The following is an 18,664-nucleotide window of genomic DNA, read 5'->3' as shown; positions in this document are numbered from 1 at the left end:
ATGCTTCACTGTGTAGTAAAGTATATATATATATATTTATTTATACAGTATATATACATATATTTCTGTATGTTTTAGGTTGATTGTCAGTACATACAGTCCTACATAAAGGTGCATTCATTATGGTGACCATTGTGTTATGTAAAATTTGGCTGCCTGAAGAAACACCTTAAAATAAAGCTGCCGACATACCACTAGAATGTCCTTAAAAAAAAAAAAAAAAAGTTGTCAGAACATTCATTAGATTTTCTAATATTTAATGGGGTCAAATCGATGAAAATTTCTGAACATAATGACAACAAAAATTGAGGGAGCGGGATGAAAACATTTTCTTGAATGAACGAAATTCTAACAGTGAATGTGGTTTTCGTTCGGGTAACTCCATTCATTCCAAAACTGAATGGTAAAATCAAATGAAATTTAAAACAACATTCATCAAATCTGGTGGTGGCATAATAGAAGGTTCTGACAAGATTTTTCAGGTGAAAGTCGAAAATCTACCAGTGTAAGTCCGGCTCAGGTCACTTCAGTAAAATCTGTTTTATTGGAAATCATCTGTCTTTATCCATCCTTATAATTTTTTAGATAAGCACTAGTGTTTGTTGTAACAGTACATGTGAACCTGTATGATAGATGCATGCAGGTCACTAGGTGTAAAGTACACCAAATAACAACAAAAGCCTTGTGGAGCTCTATAAGTAGATCTGGTCTCATATTTGGGTGGTCGTAGAAAAGGAACTTGTGGGTCATTTAATTTATGTTAGTTTAACATTAGAACATAGTACTGAACTAAGATGTATGTTAAGTGTTGGGGCAGAAGGAGGAAAGAAACCCATAACTGCCTCATTTTTTAAATAATTTTTTTTCATGTTTTAATCTAATTGACTTCATCCATATCCTATCACTTATTCTGCAATGGGCTTTTGTAATATAATTTCACAGAAGTTTCACTTACCATTTGCCTTGCATAACAGCTGGCTTACTGTCCCATAAAAACCATTCAACTTTAATTCTCCAAATGTCATCTTGAAGCACAAGTTTCCATCTCTCTGTTTGAAACACACCTCATGAAGGCTCCTTCAACATTACACGTGCAGAGAAGGGCGGAATGCAGATGAACACGAATGAACACAAATTCATTGCATCCCAATATTGTGTCTAACTCTATCCTCATGTTACAGGACCCTTAAATCAAATGTTGTCCGTTTCCTGCTGAATCGGCCATGCTGGCACCAGTTAGCTCAACAACAGTCAATTTTTGACTCAACTTTTGTTGAAAAAGCCGGGTGGAAAATTGTTGGCCAAACAGTGCTTTGCCAACCAGTTGCTGTCACTGTTTGGGAATTCTGTCAACCATGGGTGCCGGCGGTCAGAATACCATAGTTGGTAATAAATGGGGGAATGGAGTGATTTCCCTCTGGGCTCAATGAAAAAAATCAGCCCAGATGTATGGCCAACATCATGACCTGTCACCCACCAGGAATCCGAATCTCTAGGTAACCTAGCTTTTGTGCACAGGTAACAGGACTTAACCTCCCCCTACTCTAATAGTGTGAGCCATGCTTTTTTAGGGCAGCGCTTTCCCTTATCTTCCTCACAACCAGAATTTTGATCCAATTTCTGGGAGGAAAGGAGAGGAGGTAATTCTCCTTGAAAAATGAACATAAACATCTTTTTTGTAGCTTGTATTGTTAGCTTGCTTCTAGTTTCGAGCTGCAACTTGTCATTGCTCTTCATCTCTCCCTCATGTCTCATCTCTCTGATTCTCATCATTGCACCCTGAACTCTCTCACTTGTACCGTCACTTTTATAGCCTCTGGAGTAATGGGAGGGTCACATATGAGAACAGGGACTCAAACTTTTATCAGTTTTTCATTAGCATTGTTATCATTTTTCATTAGCTGTTTATGTCCTTTATTCAGCAGAGTATTTTAAAATCAAATGTTTATACAGCTTATTATCTACATTTTATGCTTCACAAGCTGTGCCAGTTCTTGCAAAACAATGGACAGGCACCTGGCATATGAAAGGCCTTTAGCCAGAAGTGGTGAACTCAAGTGTCCAAAGCAAACCTATTAATAGCACAGAATAAGTGATAAACAAAAGAGCAGGTCCTAATTTCCCTTTAAGGGATTCAATCCTATCAATCCCACAAATGGTAATTAAAAGAAAGAGCATAAGGCTAGCACACTATACAAAATGCGCACACTTTATTGTAAAGGATATGAGTATCAGTAAACAAATTATAAATAGACAAACAAATATATGAAAAGAAAGTGTGAAGGAGGAGATTACCCAAAAAGGCACCCATGCCGAGCAGGGGGAAAAGGAGGTCTCAGTAACAACGCTTTGGGGGTGAACCCTCTTCTTCAGGTGAGGGCAGATTTTGTCTTACTAAAAGGGATAATTTTCCTTCTGCTTGACCTGGGTGCCTTTTTGGGTAATCTGCTATCCCTGCTATCATGCTAGCTTTGTATATAGGTACCTTTTGTAGAAACTGTGCTTTATTTGTTTGCCTATCTACAATCTGCTTACTCACGTAAACCTTATTCTCATATTGACTACATTAACATGCGTATATTTTGTACAGTGTGCTAGCCCTATGTTATTTCTTTTAATTAAGCCAGGATTAAAGCCTACATATTGCAGGCCTATACCTTTGCACTTGACTAGGCAGGAGGTGTCTGCTGTTTGCTGCTCTAGTGTTGTCTCGTGAATTGCAAAGATGAGTATTGGCCTACAGGGCAGCATGGACATGGCGGGGAACTGGTTGTTGCGAAGTGACCTGTCATTATTATGCAGAAATGAAGCCTGGAGCATGAACCAATCAGTGGCGGGCTAGAAAATATATTTAAAGTGACAGGAGTTAAATCAAAAAAATGCATTCAGAGTACAATACCTCTTAACAAAAATGTATCTTATTTGTGTGTCACTTGGCTGTAGATCCTCAAAACATCTCAAAATTCAATACAATACAAATGAGTAAACTAAACATGAGATTGTAGTCCATCACGGGAGCGAGCATGGAGCAGTGGCTACTTTACAACACACAGGGGCCATGGGGAACAAAACTAGCCACCCTCCAGAAGGAAGGACAGTGGCAGCACCAATTCAGAGATGATTTTTTAAGGATCTACAGCCTTCAGGTACATTTTTGTTAATAGTTAAGGTACTTGAATTAATTTTTAAGATTTAACTCCTGAGTTTAGTGCTACTTTAAAACTTTTTGCAAAAACATTTTGTCCTTGCAGAAAACCATCTCCTATCCTTCTATCCAATTACAAAGCAATGCAGAAAGTTGTTATGAAAGGTGGAATGGAAAAGGGTGGTGATGGAGAATGTAAACTCGTTTACTTGACAGTTTTACTTTCTTGAACACCTCATCCCCACACACTTACCTCCATTTCTATCACTTGCTCTTCCCATTTACATTGTAAGCTTCAATGAGCAGGGCCCTCCTAACCCTCTTGTCTTGAATTGTATTGTAACTGTGCTGAGCTCTGCTCAAACTGTTGGCGTTATATAAATCTAAAATAATAATAGTGTAATCGGTGTGAAAGGATGCATGAGGGATCATTTAAATGTAAAACATGACTTGTAGTACTGACTCGTAGATTGTACACGCATTAAGGATTTGGCTGATACAATTTGAACATCCGAGTGTCATGATGCTTGATGGATCATTATTAACATTACAATATATGAATTATAAATAGGATAAGCTCACAATTAGGAACACCAGTAGTAGTAACCCTCTAAAGGAATCCCCATTAATGTTTTTCATTGACAGGGAACACTAGCATTCACCTATAACTTAAATATCAGTTTTGGACAACATAGCTATCATGTACCTGACAGGAGACCCAACTGAGAAGGGGCTTGCCCTTTGCAGGTGGTGACAGAGGATGTAAGGACGGGGAGAGGCTGGCCGGTTTTTGTAGAGGCACTTATGTGCGTTGGATCAGCTGGTGAATCTGTGGCCTGGGATGACACCAGGACCTCTTGAAACCCGATCAGGCAACAGGTGTTGGGCCAGTGAAGCAGTGGCTGAATGAAGCGGCTCAGGGTACTGGTGGAGCGATGCATCAAGTGGCAGTCCAGGAGTAAAGTCAGGTTCAAGCCAAGGTCATAAACAAGAAGCAGAATCTTGAAGTGCCAAATCACAGAACAGGATCAAGGTCAGGAGTCATAAGCCAGGATCATACACAGGAGAGCAGAGAGTCGAGGTAACAAATCAGAAGTAGGAAGCGGAGTCAATAGTCACAAGCCGGGTTCATGCACAGAAGATCAGGAATGCCGGAACAGAATGCGGCGCAAACAGTGACTTGCTGACGACCACACAGCAATTTAACCATTCAGTCAGTTTATACTGGGAAGCGTGCGCGCTAATGAGCGTGCAACCCTATGCTAACGAGCATGCGCCTGTAAGCTCACGTGCGTGCGCTATTGTGCATGAACATTCCAATACGCGCGCGTCCATGTGCCAAAGAGCGTTTGCCTGCAACTTTTAACATAGGATTGCATGCTCGTGTGCGTGCACGTCTTTGAGCAGGAATCAGTTTGCAGGTAAGTCTCTTAAAATAGCCTTTAAAGTGTATGTGCAGCCCAAATTTCTATTTGTTTTTGAATATAGTTAAAAGTACATCCAAGTTGTTATAGCTGCCTGTGTCCTTGGTGGGCTGATTCACCATCTCTGTCCTGGTGACCATTATCACTGAGTCAGAAAGTTATGGGAAAATCCAAAATGTTACAATAATACTAGAACAAGAGGTGAGGGAATCTGTTTCTGTGACATTTGTCCAAAAGATAAATTTCCCTCAGAAAATGCTTCTCACTCCGTGTTGCATTTACAAGGTAGGAAGGGATGGGAGAGTTCCCCAACAGGACACGGGCATCAAAAAATAAGTCCATGGGAGTTTTAACCCTTTCCTACTCTACCCAAAACAAACAAAACATTTTGGCTACACATAGACTTTGAATTTCTGAAACTTGGACCTTCACATGCAAAGAAAACACACAATAGAAGCTCAACTCCTCCACGGCTCGGGGAATGAATGATCTGGGTGCTTGCCACTGGGAGCATGTCCTCACTCCCATATGTGCCCATACAAACAGAATCTCTATGACTAAGCCTGTGATTGGGGGAAATGTGTCAGTGGGGGGCGGACATTGGACGGGACACCAGTGATGTGGTACAAGCTTCAACAACTATCCCAGCAGAATCTGGTGTGCGGCCAGCTTTCCTTCTGTTTGTATTGGATCGGCATATGTTTGGAAGTATGTACATTCTCTAAAGGGCTCTGTCAGTCTTCTTGTCCACAGTCCACCGACATGGTACAAATACCAGTTAAATGCACCCGTACTGTTGGCACAAAGCTTTTCTCAATCCTCAAACCAGGTTGTATATTGAGCATAGTTGCATTTACATAGTATTTGAGGTTGAATAAAGACATTAGTCCATCAAGTCCAACCTATTAGGATCTCATTCTAGGAGTACCTGTACCCCTGTATATTACGGTCCCTTAAGAAATCGTCCAAAAGTTTCTTGAACAATTCCACATTCTTTGCTGAAATCACTGTCTGTGGCAGTGAGTTCCAGACCCTAACTGATCTTACTGTGAAGAACCATTTGAGAGGTTTATTTTTCAGAGGCTAAAATGACTGTACTTATTGTAATTCTCTGCTGACTGTGATGTGCACAGAGACCACAGCCTGACTTCACAAAGTAGATTCCAGGGAATTGTATCCACTTTGTGGATGTACAGAAACATTTGCAGTACGCATGCATGGTTTAACTAGGCACAGAAGTGCAAAACAAGGTCTATTGCATCTATTTTTTTTAATGGTAAATGATCCCATATGGCGTGTTATTGACAATCCACAGATAAGCAGCAGATAAGGTAAACGTTGGGGGGGACGGGACAGCAGGGGAGTAAAATTTTAATGAAATATGAGAAAATTGTTGCTGTGATTTGGTTTGGCTTTCTGTTGCAACAAAAAAAATGGATAAACTATTTTCTTTTACACACAGATTTTTTACTTTAAATTAAAGTGACATTAAAGTCAACCCCCACCCCATGTTAATGTTAGCACTTACCTTAAATCATGTCTCTTATTCCGATCTTCTTTTTTCCTGATATATTGTTAACCTCCAATTACTCCTTAAGAAGTGGACTATAGTGTTCATGAAACATGCGGCGAGTATCCAGTACAGCACGATCATTTATGATGCTTTTGTATATAAAAACGTACAAAACCTAAGTGTGTATATTTATTTTTTATTATGCTGTAATGAGGAGCTCTGGAGAAGGTTTTTAATATTGTAAAATTGTAATATTGATAAGCCTTTTGTTTATTTACCATGTTTTATTAAAAGTTGAATAAAAATAGCTTTTAGTCTAATACAGTTTGGATGACAATTGTTACACTTATACAGTACCCATAGGGGTTCTTTCATAAAAGTATACACCGGGCAGATGCTGTTCACATGGCACTAGCTCCCCTAGATGGCACTAACATGTATAGAAATGATGCTAAATGGAACCTTTATAAATTAACCCTATAATATCCCACCGAGATATTTTGTAATATGATATTTTTCATTTCTATATACAGCAGGGGTTGGCAACTCCGGCCCTCCAGCTGTTCTTTAACTACAAATCCCATAATGCCTCTGACTCTGGGAGTCATGCTTGTGGTTGTCAATATTGCAATGCCTCATGGGACTTGTAGCTGGATGGCCAGAGTTGCCCACCCCTGATATGTAGGGATGATGCTACTCCCCATAGAAGGTGAAATGTTCCCATGTTTAATACTAAGTAATTTATCATTTCATTAAAGGAGAACTATGAGGTGAGTGCTTTTCACTCACCTCATAGTTTTAGCCGACCTGTGACAATGAGACTGTCACAGGTCGGCTCAGTAGATCGGGAGGTGAGCGAACACATACCAGCGTTCGCTCACCTCTCGATCCTGTTACGGCTCTCTGTCGTGACAGGGGAGGGGCTGGATTCCCCCCTCCCCGCTCCGATCCGCCAGCGCTGACTGGCGGAACGGACAGGGGAGGGGGAGGGTACAGCTGGCTATGCCTCTAGATAGGCAGAGCCAGCTGTCAGTCATGCAGCTGGGCGGATCCCGGCACAATTGTCGTGATCCGCTTCATCTGCGGCGTCTCAGTATACCGCAAGCTACAGCTCGCAGTATACTGAGCTTAGGGTGACGGGAGGACGCTAGTTTGTGTCCTCCCGTTACCGTAAGGGGAATGGGGAAAAGCCTTAACCCCATAGTTCTCCTTTAACTGTTGACTTTTGAGAGTAGGCAGCAAAAAAAAGGAGGTACAAAACCCAAAGGCTCAAGAAGAAGGAAATGTGCAGGAAGGGATGCCAAACCCAAAGACTTGGGAAGAAGGAAATGTGCCGAGATTATCAGGTACTATTGAAACCTTTCCGGCCAAAGCAACAGGTTTGCTTCAATCCCCGAAATGCTGCAGCAGATACTTATCTTTCCTTCACTCGCCCAGTGCTTCCTACACTGGGAGCCAACAGAATGTACTTTTAGGTATGGAGGAGCATGTGACTTACTCCATGTGACAGCACTGGACATATCAGCATTGTCACAAAGGAAGTCGATACTGTTGTGTAAGCTACAAATCCAGAATCCCATAATTAAGACTCCTGAAGGCTAACTAGAGGAGTGCAGCACAAGTTCAAACGGAAGGTAACTATTTGCTGCTGGGGATGGCTGCACTGGGGCTATTGGGTTACCATGAATGGAGAATGCACAGGTTCAGTTTAAAGTTTCCATGAAGGGTGGTACATGTTCCCAACAAAGGCTCCACTTTAAACTCTGAGCACTTAGCTGTAGATGTTTTTAGAGATAGTACATGCACCAACATTTGATAAATACTTTTTTTTAGTAGAGTGATAATTCTAAACTAATATGACATAACTTATTGCCCCTGCAGCAGATGGAGAAAAAAAACACAACTTTAGCAGATTCTGCTGCACGCTTAAAGGGCAATGACTACATAAATCTTATAATGCTTGATTAACCTGATCAATAAACTCAAGCAAGAATCTGCCATGACAGTTATTTGAGTGCGAAGAGAGCTCATATATCTCTAACAGCATTATTATCATGTCAATATGTCCTTTAACATAAAGTTCATGTGGGAGGAATAGGAAATGTACAGGTGACACATTAACATGATTATTAATAGCACATTCATCATTTCTGTCCCCTCATGCCAATATGTACAATATGTAGACATGACAGATGGTTATTTTATATAAACATTGTGCAAATTGCAACACAAATCATTCATGAATTGCTAACCTTTTCATATTCCTTTCTAGCTTAAAAAAGTCAATTATCTAGTGCTCAACCAGGGGAAAAGGGGGCTCAACAATTAATCTTGTTATTAAGGATCTCTTTGTCAGAATACCATGCAAAACACATTCTACCAGTGCCAAAAAGGTCTAAAGAATGATATTGACTTTCTTTAAACAGCACTAAAGTGCAAAGCATTTTTTAACATCTGAGTGCCTCCCCTAGATTCCGGGCCACTGACCATTCTGCCCTTAGTATAATCCACCTACTGGGAGTGCTGGGCAATCACTGCCAGCCCACATTTCAGTGACTGAGGTAGATATTGGTAGAGCACTGGACCACAAGGTTATGTGAGACCTGGTGTGGTATTTGACCTTGAAATGCAACCCTCTACCATTAAGGGCATCTGATGGATCCCCAAAGTAGCCCAGGAAAAAAGGGAAAAGTGTGAAAACGTCACAATTATATAATTAGTCCAATAAAACTTTAACAATCTTGATACAAAGTCTGCAAAATACATCCAACACGTTCTGGGGCCCAGGACCACTACTGATGATGATTGGTAAAGAATCGGACAGTAAGAACAACGGACACCAGTCAGTAGGCTCCAGCACTGCCATCAGCCTAAACGTTGATCCTTTGTTCTTACCGTTCATTTTTTCAGCAATCATCATTACTATAGGCCCTGGAGGACGGGGATATGTCAGCCTTCAAAACACTTTGGCTATTTTCTACAGTTTTTGTGTCAATTATATAACTATGCAGGGCCTTAGAATTTAGTTCATATTGGAAGTATCCTTTGCTCTTAAAATGGAAAGACTCTTCACTATTAAAGTGGGATATCTAATGTCAGCCAACCCACTCACCAGATCTTCTGACCCCACAAACAAACAGAGGTCAGGCCCCGATTTATAATATCTCCCAAAATCTGTATCCACTACAGGTAAGAGTGGATGTATTCCAGTGTACAATACCAACTGGTAGTCCTCCAATATCCCCAGAGCCCTGTACCCACTACAGATAAGGGCATTCAACTCTATTCATACTCTCCATGTTGTGAATGGATTGCTTGTGCCTGGCAGTAAATCAATGTTCAGCTGATCACAATGATTCCTTATAGCGGACTATCACTCCGATCTCTCCGGGGATCTCCAGGATAACTGTGACCCTGCAAGGGATCATATACAACCCCAATTCCAAAAAAAGTTGGCAAGCTTTGTAAAATTTGGGGCTGATGGGGAAGAGCCGCGTGGGATGGCGTTGCTGCTCTCTGGTTTGCGGGAGGTACTGGGGCGTATGGAGCAGGTGGCGGTTTTGGGGGCGTCTCCTGCGTCGGCATGGGTGCCGGCTCCAGGGGTGGTGGGGTCAGCGGCAGCTCCCCCGCCCGCTGTGAGGGTTGGACTGGAGGGTCAGGGGTCAGGCGAGGTGGCGGTGGTACCACAGAACACCCCCACTCCAGTTGCAGCAGTGACAGATGTCACTAAGGAGGCTGCGGCGGAGTTTGACCGGGTTCGTTTAGCGTTTTGTCTGTGGGGTCCGGCGTTTCGCAATCGGCGGGTGCGTTTTCATTGCGACAACATGGGGGTGGTTTCGGCGATCAACGCGGTGTCGGCCTCTTCTACGCCGGTGATTCGCCTTTTACGTTTCCTGGTGCTGCAGTGTTTGCGTTTTAATGCTTTTATTTTTGCGGTGCATATCCCGGGTGCTGTTAATCTGCTGGCTGATGCTTTGTCTCGATTTCAGTGGGTCGAGTTTCGGAGATTGGCGCCGGCGGCAGAACTTCGGGGGGTTCCTTGTCCAGCGTGGTTGTGGAGGATTGCGCTGGAGTCCTCGCTGCCCTCATACGGAACTCAGTGAGTGTTGACACGTGGACGGCTTACTCCAAGGTTTGGCAGGAATGGTGGGGTTTTCTGGATTCGGTAGGTGGAGCAAGGACGGATGGGGATTATACCTCTGGGGTGTTGTTCTTTCTTTGTCATCTTTTTCTCACAGGGGTGTTGGTGTCGGCGGTGGATCGCAAAATGGCGGGGCTCGCCTTTCTGTTTCGCCTTCTGGGACTAGTGGACGTCACGAAATGTTTCTTGGTTCGTCAGGCCTTGAGGGGGTACAGAAAGGGCCGCCAGGTTTCTGACAAACGGTGCCCGGTGTCATTTGAATTATTGGCTGCGGTGGGTCGGCAATTGCAGTCGATCTGCGTGTCGCCGTACGAGGTATTGCTCTTTCGGGCGGCTTTTGTCATTGCGTATTGGGGAGTTGGTCAGCCCATCCAAGATGCGGGGGGGCGGTTTGCAGCGCAAGGACGTTTGCGTTTTGGACGTGGCGGTGACTCTTCTGATACGGCGGTCCAAGACCGACCAGCGGGGTCGGGGGCTGCGGGTGGAACTTTTTCGGGGTGCTGATCCAACCTTATGCCCGATTAGGGCCTTGCAAAGTTTTTTGGGGGTGCGCCCAGATGCGGACGGCCCCTTGCTGATCCATAGGGATGGGTTGGCGCTGTCAAGATATCAATTTGTTTCTGTTTTTCGGAGGTGCCTGGCGGGTTTCGGGGTCAATGCGGCGGAGTATTCGTCTCATTCTTTTCGCATTGGTGCGGCCACGGAGGCCGCGCGGTGGGGTTTGGATGAGAACACGGTTCGGAAGATCGGGAGGTGGGAGTCGGATCGGTATCGGCAGTACGTCCGCCCGCATCGGCTGTAGTGTTGGTGGGGGGCATGTTTTTCTGTTTTCTGTTTTCTTTTCTGTGCTGTTTGGGATGATTTGTGGTCGGGGGCGGGAGGGGGGGGGTTTGCAGGACCAGTTTGGGAGTGGTTGTTTTTGTTGTTTTCTCTTCTCTTTTACAGGTCCCCAACCGCTGCTAGTGTGGATTTTAGGGCATTCCTTTGTCTTCTGGGGGGCTAAGAGGGCGGAGGTTCGGCCCAACGGCCGACAACTGGGCGTCCCGCGGAGTGAGGCAGTCGTCCGCTGGATAGGGGTTCCTGGGATGGGGTGGAATAGGGTGGTTCCGGAAGTTACCCGCTTTGCTGGGCTGGATAGGCCCCCGAATGTCTTGGTGTTACATGCTGGGGGAAATGATGTGGGCCAACGTCCCATGCGGGAATTGATTCGCGACATCAAATATGATTTTTTGCGGATGGTGGCATCCTTCCCGGGCTTAGTGGTAGTGTGGTCTGATATAGTGGCTCGCACCTCGTGGCGCATGGCGCGCTCGGTGGATAGGGTGAACAAAGCTCGAGTCAAGGTCAATAAGGAGGTGGGGCGCTTTGTGGCACGCAATGGGGGTGTAGTGGTTCGACATCGCGAGCTGGAAGTGGACACGTGGCAGTACCTGCGGGGGGATGGGGTCCACCTGAATGCGGTGGGTACAGATCTGTGGTTCTTGGGGCTCCAAGATGGTGTGCAGAGGGCCTTGAGGTTGTGCTGTCGGGGCTCTCAAGCGTAGGTTTCCGCTTGTTTCGCTGTGGCGGTTTGGGGTCCTTGAAGGCGTTAGGGATGCCGGGGTTTTATGGACAAGGATTGATGACCCATCATAGGTGTGGGGTCCTTTAAGTGGTAGTCAGTTGGTTTGATCACTTAGTTTTGGCCGGTGAAGTGTCTGCGGTTAACGGATATTGGTCCCCGAGGCGGTGGTTTGTGGCTGGGGGCCCCATTAGTAGTATCTTAAGCCGCAGATACAGGTATGGGACGGCATTCTGGTTAGTTGAAGCGCCTTCAGGGATTCGGAAACCTGGGTTTAAACTGGATAACTGGGTTAATTGTTTACGAGTATATATATATAGATATATATATATATTGGAGTATTTTTCTATTCAAGTTGTATTTATATTTTGATATTGTTATTAAAGATACAAATGGCTGCTGTGGCCTTTGGAAATCCATGCAAGTCTGGAGTGACTTATTGGTAGAATGGTTGGGGGGTGAAGGCTACAGTAGTAAGGGGTCCCTCTGAAAATACCCTAGTCATGTACCAGTTAAAGAAAAAATATGGTAATTTTGAAATTTATGGCAGCAACATGTCTCAAAGTTGGGACAGGGCAACAAAATCCTAACAAAGTAAGTAGTACTAACGGGGAAGAGGTGGAAGAACATTTTCCAATTAATTAGGTTAATTAGCAACAGGACATTAACATGATTGGGTATAAAAAGTGCATCTTAAGGTGCCCATACACCTTACAATTATCTGCAGATTTTCTGTGGTCAGATGGAAAAAGTGCAACAGATTGGCCCAGGTGGAGATTACTCCATCCACACAGTTAAGTGTAAATGGAGGAATCTGTTGCACCTTTTCCATCTGACCACAGAAAATCTGCAGATAATTGTAAGGTGTATGGCCAGCTTAAGAGAGTCAGAATGTCTCAGAAGTAAAAAGATGGGTAGGGGTTCAGAAATTGTTGAACAATTTCAGAATAATGTTACTCAATGTAAAATTGCAAAGACTTTAAATATATCATTGTCTGCAGTACATAATATCATCAAAAGAGTCGCAGAATTTGGAGAAATCTCTGTGCGCAAGGGACAGGCTGAAATGCAATATTGGATGCCTGTGTTGTTTCACAACAACCGGCACTAAATCACAAGCAAGCCCAATTAATTCTAAACTCCACAAGATTCACACTCGAACATAACTATTTCTCGTTCCTTGATAAATTCTATCTCCAAATCCAGGGCACAGCCATGGGAGCGAACTATGCCCCCAGTTACGCAAATCTAACGATGGGCTACTGGGAGCACTTCCACATTTGGCGAAACAACCCCTTTTCACAACACCTGACGTATTACGGCCGGTACATAGATGATATCATCATCATTTGGGACGGACCCCCCGATACCATTAGTGCCTTTGTGTCACACTGCAACAGCAACCCACTCGGCCTCAAATTCACACATGTTCTGGATAGTCTCAAATTAACTTTTCTGGACCTGGAACTAACCCATAGTGAAAAGACCATAGTCACCACCACACACTTCAAACCCGCTGCCGGCAATTCGTATCTACACTACGATAGTTGCCACCACCCCTTATGGAAACGGAATGTCCCCAAGGGTCAGTTCTGGAGACTAAACAAAAACTGCACGAGAAAAGATGATTACCTGAAACAAAGCCTCCTCCTCAAGAAAAAATTCATCGAGAAAGGTTACCCTAAGGATCTCATAACCAAGGCACAAGAAAGTTTTCTGACACAAAAGACAGGACCGAACAATAAAACTAAACACCACACACAAACAGATACGGCAAGATTCATCACACCTTTCAACAGCAAATTCAAAGCCATTGAGTCCATACTACAAAAGAACTGGCATTTGCTCCTTTGTGACCCCAAACTAGGCTCTATACTCCCCAAGAAACCCACAGTGGTATTTAAAAGAGCCAAAAGCATCAAGAACATAGTGGCACCGAGTAAACTACCAATCAAGAAAAACAAAACCAAAAACTTCCTCTTTGACAACAGGATAGGCGTCCACAAATGCAAAAAACTTCCCTGTTTAACCTGCCAGTTCATCACACACGGTCAAAACTCCTTTCAAGACAGTTGCGGTAACAAATTCCCCATACACCATTTCGTCACCTGCGACCGTGATTTCGTGGCCTAAGATGCCCCTGCAACCTACTGTATATAGGCCGCACCATCCGCCCCCTACGTAAGCGCATAGGTGAGCACAGAAGGTTCATAGAAAAAGGCAACACCGAACATAGCGTCCCCCGTCACTTCCTCTATAAGCACCAAAAAACATCAAACTCCTACAGGTCTTTGTAATCGAACAGATCCCAAAAAACCTGCATGCAACTGAAAGATTCCATAAACTGTGCAGACAAGAAACGTATTGGATCTATAAATTAAACACATTATCTCCCTCTGGCCTCAACGAAGATTTAGAGATAAGCACCATCATTTAACACCAATACAAACGGTTAACCAACTCTCATTCCAGCCCAATTTTATCTTTTTATGACTGTACTTATATATTTTTTTCCTCCTGTCATATTCAATAACACCCAAAAGGGGTCAACCTTGAGCCACATGCACTATGCTAATATCCCACAAAAACACACCCAGGATGGCCCACTAGCCCTAACCACACCCCCCACCCTTTAAAATGATTCCCGCCACATCATTCTATCCTACCCTGGCTTGATAAAGAAGATATGATCTTCGAAACGCACTGCCAGCTTTAAACTCTAAACCACCTGAACCTTTTTGAGTGTTCGGAACACTCCTTATCAACACGGGTACGGTGCGGGCATCCACCCCTGGAGACCGCGCTCCACTGCCCGTTCCATCCGCAGCATCTGACACACGGCTCTTGCCACAACACCCACGCCTGTCTCATCGGGACTCTACCTCCGCTCCCATTGGACATCGGCGACACACCCTTAAGGACAATGACAGAGGTTTGGATACACGTCTTCTGCAAAGGATGTGTAAGCCGCACTGCCGCGCCAAGAAACCTCTGTCATTGTCCTTAGTGGTGAGACAAGTTGTTTTACATGCTGGTTTGTGAGTATGCCATGATGCCCATTTCGTGCGGGATCCCTTGTGTGTTTCTGTCCCGCACATGGGATGTGCGGGATCCCTTGTGTGTTTCTGTACCTTTAAGGAGGTTGGGCGTCCTACTGACAGGCCTGCACCCAATTTGATATCTTCTGCCCCCATGTGCTCCAAAATGGAGACTCTCATAGTTTAGAGTTAGGACCGCACTATAAGAGGTGCCTTGGCGCGGCAGTGCGGCTTACACATCCTTTGCAGATGACGTGTATCCATGTGCACCTCTTTTGTTTTTGTTTTTTATTTTCTCCCTCCACCCCTGATATTGATCACATTGCGGGAGGAAAAATATCAACAAAAATCGCTTCCCGGGCAGCATTTACCTGCATGCCTTAGCCCATTTAACTCTCACTATACTTTCACCTGTCCAAATCTCCAAGGGCAGTTGTTGTTTTTTTCTGGGATCTTCGGGCCTTCAGATGGCACTGCATTAAAACAGGGTTGATTCTGTGATGGACATTACTGCATGGGCTCAGGAATACTTCCAAAAATCACTGTGTGTGGACACAGCTCACCGTGCCATCCAAAAATACAAATGAAAGCTCAATGACACAAAGAAGAAGCCAAGTCTGAACATGATCCAGAAACGTGCCATCTTCTCTGGGCAAAAGCTCATTTAAAATGGTCTGTCGCAAAGTGGAAAACTGTTCTGTGGTCAGACAAATCGAAATTTGATATTATTTTTGGCAACTATCGGGGCCCAATTCTCTGCACTAAAGATGAGATGGGCCTTCCGGCTTGTTATCAGTGCTCACTTCAAAAGCCTGCATCTCTGATGGTTTGGGGGTACATTAGTGTATATGGAATGGGCAGCCTACACATCTTGAAAAGCACCATCAATGCTGAAAGATATTTCCAGGTTTTCGACCCCCGCATATGGTCCCATCCAGAAGACGTCTTTTTCAGGGAAGGCCTTGGATATTTCAGCAGGACAATGCTAAACCACGTACTGCATCTATGACAACAGCATGGCTCAGTAGTAGAAGAGTCCAGCTGCTTAACTGGCCTGCCTGCAGTACAGACCACCAACTGAAAATATTGGACGTATCTTCAAACGAAAAAAACGACAAAGACCCAGAACTGTTGAACAGTTAGAATCCTATATCAGGCAAGAATGGGACAACATTCCTCTCCCAACACTCCAGCAACTGGTCTCCTTAGTTACCAGACATTTAAGACATTTAAAGAAAAAGAAGAGGAAATGCTATACCGTGGTAAACTTTTTTGAGAAGTGTTGCTGTCATCAATTTCAGAATTACCTTATTTTTTTTCTTAAAATGGTAACATTTCTCAGTTTAAACATTTTATATGTTTTCGACTTCTATTGTGATTAAAATATGGGTTCATGAGATTTGCAAACCATTGCATTCTGTTTTTGCTAGGATTCAGAGTCACAGTCACGGAGTCACAACTTTTTTAGAATTGGAGTTGTACAAATACTTACATTTTTGTAAGCTGGACCAATGTAAATATATAGCTGGAGTTCTGCATTAAAGTTATATTGGACTAATCATATGACTGAGACACACTCACTCATAACACCTCAGTACCTGGCATTCATTAAGGACCACAGAAAGGTTTGCCTGTGAGGACAGACTATTCATGGATTAAAACAACCGCTGAAAGCAGCCAGCTGTACCTCAACTGATCCTTGGACCTTCCCATGGAACTTGAAAGTCAGACAGAGGATAAATGTAAGTGAAACAAGTCTGATTTTAATCCATCAATGCTTATACCTAATAAGATTTTCATTAAAAAAAACTCCAATATTTAAAGTTCCCACCTGACCTTATTCTTAAATAGTTGAAGGGGATGACGTAAGATGAGTTATGTAATGAACGGCTAATCATTTGCATGATATTTTATACTCTCCCAAATATCTTGACTTTCTTTTTAATCAATTACATTAAAGTGTGTGTTTTCTCTGTAATTGCTCAGTGGTTTTTAAATTATTTTTCATTGCTATTATAAGCCTGTCTTCTCCAAAGCCTCCCTGCTCCTACAGTGATTTGTGACAGGTGCTCTAGATGTGGCTGAGAGCGAGCTTGTGTTTCCATTAAACGAGCGAAGGGCCAATGTGTGAAATGACGGTCATGGTTCAAGGAGAAGAGAAATTTCTTTAGCTGCTACTTTGTATCTGAACAAATTGCCCTATTGTACCTCATTGACTAAAAATATCCGAGCCTGCAATTCCATTTAAAAGATAACTCCGGGAATCAAAGCACTATTTACTGCGCACATGTTTAATCCTTCAGTGTAAAATGTAAATTGTACATTCGACATGTGCAATGCAGTATAAACTCGAATTGAAGACGTCAAATGTTCTATTTACTTTTTACATGTCTACGCTAGCAGTCACGTTCTCTTTATTTGCCATCATTGTGTGTAAAAGAATATAATGGGGCCATTATTATAAAGAAGACATTTGCCAGCTGCCAGGATGCTACAATAGCAAACTAAATTACTGAAGCAGCACAACTACCTCTCATAAAAAGTGTGGATGTAATTTGTATGAGGCTACATTTGCCATGGACCACTGGGATTCATATTGGAATCCTTAAAGAAGTTCCGCACATTTATAAGAGGTGATGAAGTCAGTCTGGTGATGAAGTCACTCCGTTATCATTGCTCAAAGTTCCATCTTTATTTGAATTTCCTCATCCACTTCTATGAATCAGATGTTAGCTCTGGCAGAGAACAGGTGGGTAAAAGTAAATGTCTAATGTGACTCTAAGCTTTATTTTGACCTGGAGATTTGGTCAATAACACATTTATAGTCCTAGAACAACAACACTCTCCCAATCGTCTGTATCAGGACAACAGAATCAAAAAAGAACACCCAACCTACCCTAATAGACTCCATAAAATAGAGGACCATAGCTCTGTAGTCCTCAGGGATATCTGAGAAGAATGGGGGAAATGTATCCAAACTGGAGCAGACAAAAACTGGAACAGCTGTGCATGGTAACCAATCAGCTTCTCTCTTCAGTTTGTTCAGTTAAGATTTGCAAATGAAAAAGAGAAGCTGATTGGTTGCCATGCACAGCTGCTCCAGTGTTTGTTCCAGTTTTGATAAATTCCCCTCAATATGTTTGATAACAGTCAGCAGAGGAAGGTATAAGTATACAAGAATTCTGGCAAGATCAACAGTTTTTTATTATTTATTAAACAGATATAACAAAATGTTTTAATGGCATATTCAATAGACCAATAGGAATGAAAAGGGAGTCATTTTAGGGTCTACATACACTATGGGGCTGATTTATTAATCTTTTGCCCAGCGAATAGCTGGGTGAATGCCAGTTGCATGTCAATACGGCCAATAGATGGCGCTGAGGAGCATAGGAAATTCCTATATCTCTTTTTCGCACCGTTCTCCTACTACAGTTCCCGTCCTATGTCGCCATCTTACTTATGGTCATGATGAGCTGGCTGTCCTTTCCTAGTTCATGCAGCCAACTCTCTGTTGATACAGCCAGATCTCACACATGGCACCTAATCATTTGTTAATACTGCCCATTTAGATGTCCCTTTGTGTCTTTTTAGGTGAATTGAAAGTAAACAGCTTTCTGGGGAATTCACCAAATTAACCATTTTTGTATTCATGCAATTTATTTACAATGCGTGCACTCTCCAAGTGCAAAAAAATCAACAAGGAATACTATTTAAAACTTAACTGTGGTGAGTGGTCTCTGCCACAGGATCGGGGCTCCAGTAAGTATATCTTCTTTATTCAGTCCCCTAGAGAAAAACAAGCAGTTAACCCTTGCATGTGTTGAGGTAGCCCCACTGCA

This window comes from Nanorana parkeri, unplaced genomic scaffold (genome assembly GCF_000935625.1).
Source record: "Nanorana parkeri isolate BGI_ZX_2015 unplaced genomic scaffold, ASM93562v1 scaffold365, whole genome shotgun sequence".
In the NCBI taxonomy this organism is placed as follows: domain Eukaryota; kingdom Metazoa; phylum Chordata; class Amphibia; order Anura; family Dicroglossidae; genus Nanorana; species Nanorana parkeri.
This window is presented reverse-complemented; position numbering follows the sequence as displayed.